Below are 3,110 nucleotides of genomic sequence, written 5' to 3' on the forward strand. Positions count from 1 at the left end.
AGAGGACCGCGGTGACATCTGCTGGCCTCCTCCTGCAGCCACTGCGCATTCTGGCGGGAGCTGCCCCTCAGCAGGCCTCCACCTCGAGTGCCGGAGAAGCGGGTGTCCCTGCGGCCCCCAGCGCTGCCTGGCGGGGAAGGCGGCTCCCGCTGGCTCCGCCCCACGGGCGATCTGTGCTCTCCCTGCCAGGCCTCGGGGCTGGGCGGCCCCCACTCTGCAGTTTCCAGAGGCCCCTTCCTGAGGGCCCAGGTGGCCTCCGCCCCTCATCCCAGCACCAGAGCCGCAGGGGCCTCCGCGACCTCTCCCTCCGCAGCCTCTGCAGCGAGCAGCTCCGGGCTGACACCAGCGCTGGGTGTTTGACTTGGAGCAGGACGCGCCCTGCTGGCCCGGGGGCGGGGCCTGTCCCGAGTCCCGGAGGAGCCTGTGCTCCCCAGGGCGCCCAGGAGAGGCCCAGGGGCCGAGCACACGTCAAGCGTCAATGTCCCGTTAGCAAGCGGCAGGCACGGCTGTCCAGGGCAGGCTGGGGTCTCTGAGGCCCCCCCCCACCGCCGTGCACCCCTCGCCTGCAGCTCTCCTGCTCACTGCTCTTGCGGGCGCAGCGGGAGTCAAGATGTCAGAAGTGGTGCGGGGAGGGGGAGCGGCCAGGACTCTGCCGTCAGGGAGAGAGCGGAGCACGTTCCAGAGCCCCCCGGCGCTGCTTGTCCACCCTGCTCCGTCAGGACCCCAAGGCCGCCAGCCTCTCCCTCCTCGCTGGGGGTCAGGGCTTCGCCCCACGCCACGGGTCAGCCTCCCAGGAGAGCCCCAGCCAGGGGTGCGGTGAGCCTGCGGCGCCGGGGAAGCCAGCCGGACCCGGGGAACCGGACCTGCCGCGGGCACCGATGTCCCAGCAGCCGGGCGGAGGGCAGTGTGGGCCTGTGGCGGCTGCGCGGCGGCTCGCGGGGCAGGGCGCCCCAGGGGCGGCGCTGGGAGTCCGTCAGCCGCTCTCTCGCCTGAGACCCGGAGGCTGGGCCTCCGCACAGCCGGCAGCAGCTCCCTCTCCGGAGGGGCAGCCGCTGCCCACCGGATGGGCAGACGGAGCCAGAAAATGACGTGAGCACAGACGCCCCCAGCAGCCGGCACGCGCGCCCCAGCGTCCCACGCGTCCCCAGTCACGGGAACTGAGTCTCAGGAAACCTGCTGCGTTTTGCTGTTTTAAAGATGAGGCATGGGGGGGGGCGGGGGGAGTCGGGCGGAGCCCTCCAGCCGCCTCCCACCCCAACCTGGCCACCCGCGCCCTGCGGCTCCGCCCGAGGCGGGGAGGAGAGGCTGCGGGAGGGGCCGGCCTCCCCAGGGGCTGCCGCACCCACCCCCTGCTCGGGCCTGGCGCACCCTCGCTCGCCCTGGCGCGGCTCCTCCTCTCGGCAGCAAGGCCCGTCCAGCTTCAAAAGCCGAAAGCAGAGCCGGCTTCGCCCAGGTGGCCATAGGTCCCTCCTGCTCTGCGCAACGGGCTTGCGGAGGAGGCAGCGAGTCTCCCGGCGACGCCCGTAACCGCGAGGAACAGGGAGGGACCCGCAGGCCCGGCAGACCCCGCCTGTCTCCCCGCTGCCCCCTCAGCAGGTGTCTCAGTGGATCCGCCTGTCCTGCTCCCCGCGCTGTCTCCGGGGAGGCTCCCGCCCCACGCCTCCGGCCTGCGCCCAGCTCTGGGGCTGGAATAAATCAACCTTGAAAGGAAAGGGACAGTTCAGGGACAGAGCCGCCTGCTTTGAAACGACGAAGGTTGACGTGGCGCCTCCCCTGGCGGGCGTGGCCTCCTGCCGCGGGGTCCTCTTTCCCTCGAGGGGGCCTGGCCCTTCTCCTCCTTCATGAACTTGACTCGCCTCAGTGGTAGGTGATGTCCGAGCAGGCGAGGCGGGGAATGCGCCAGAAGCCCTGGCCTGTACGAGCCGAGAGGACGGGCCGCGTCCTCCCAGGGGCCCCTGGGACTTGCGCTGGGGGGACGCCCCGCCTGCCCGGACCCGGGGTGCGGCCAAGTTCCCACCGCCCGGCCCTGGGCCGTGGCCACAGCGGTTCACAGACGGTCAGCGACAGTTTGGGTTTCTGGATCCCGCCACCGCGGACTGAGGCGCGCCCTCTGCCCCGACCTGGACTCAGGCCCGCGCCCCGCAGCAGGGCCACCCCCCCCCCCCACAGGCGGTTTTCAGAAGCTTGTCCGGGAAAACAAAGGAGGAAAATGTTTTGGCTTATTTTTGCCCCAGTGAAGGCGGCAAGTGTTCGCTCGGGGGTGACCTCTGACGCCCCAAGAGCAAGCCCTCCCGGGGCCCCGGCTCACGCCGCCACTGGCCGCGGGCCGGTGGGCCTGGCGTGGTGGGCCTGGGAGATGGGCCTGGGCCGGTGGGCCTGGAACGGTGGGCCTGGGCTGGTGGTGGTCCTGGGGGGGCCTGGGGGGGCCTGGGACCGTGGGCTGCCCACGCGAGCGAGACCGCCTGGGAGCCACTGCCCCAGCTGTGTCCCGTGTGCCGTGTCCCGTGTGCCGTGTGCCGTGGCGGGAGCGCCTTGCAGTCCTGAGCTTCGGAACTCAGGTGGAGCCGGTGGCGAGGGGCAGCCCCAGACCAGAGTGGCAGACAGTGGGGGCACCCAGAGGGGGGTGGGGAGCGGTAGGGTGGGGAGGGGGGGGGGAGCCAGGGGGAGTGGGGAGCCAGGGGCGTGTGGGGAGCCGTGGGGCGTGGGGAGGGGGCTCCTCCCTCACACTTGGGAAGCGAGTATTTTCCAAACAGAAAATCCGGAGACTTAGAAACCTCGGGAGCTGGGAGCAGAGGCCTGTGCTGCGGCCGGCCATGTCCACGCGTGCCGTGTGCGTGTGTGCGTGCGAGTGTGCGTGTGTGCATGCGTGCGTGTGCGAGTGTGCGTGTGTGCATGCGTGCGTGTGCGAGTGTGCGTGTGTGCATGCGTGCGTGTGCGTGTGTGTGTGCATGCGTGCGTGTGCGTGCATGTGGCTGTGTGTGCGTGTCCCGCGTGTGCGTGTCCCGCGAGCGCGCGGCCGTCTCCGCCCTGGAACCCGCGGGTGGACGAGGCGCGTCACCCATTATCGTGGAACCCCGCGGCGGGCGGGCAGAACGCGGGGCCGGCCCGGT

This window comes from Talpa occidentalis, unplaced genomic scaffold (genome assembly GCF_014898055.3).
Source record: "Talpa occidentalis isolate TD23 unplaced genomic scaffold, MPIMG_talOcc4v2.1 talOcc4.12, whole genome shotgun sequence".
NCBI classification, from domain to species: domain Eukaryota; kingdom Metazoa; phylum Chordata; class Mammalia; order Eulipotyphla; family Talpidae; genus Talpa; species Talpa occidentalis.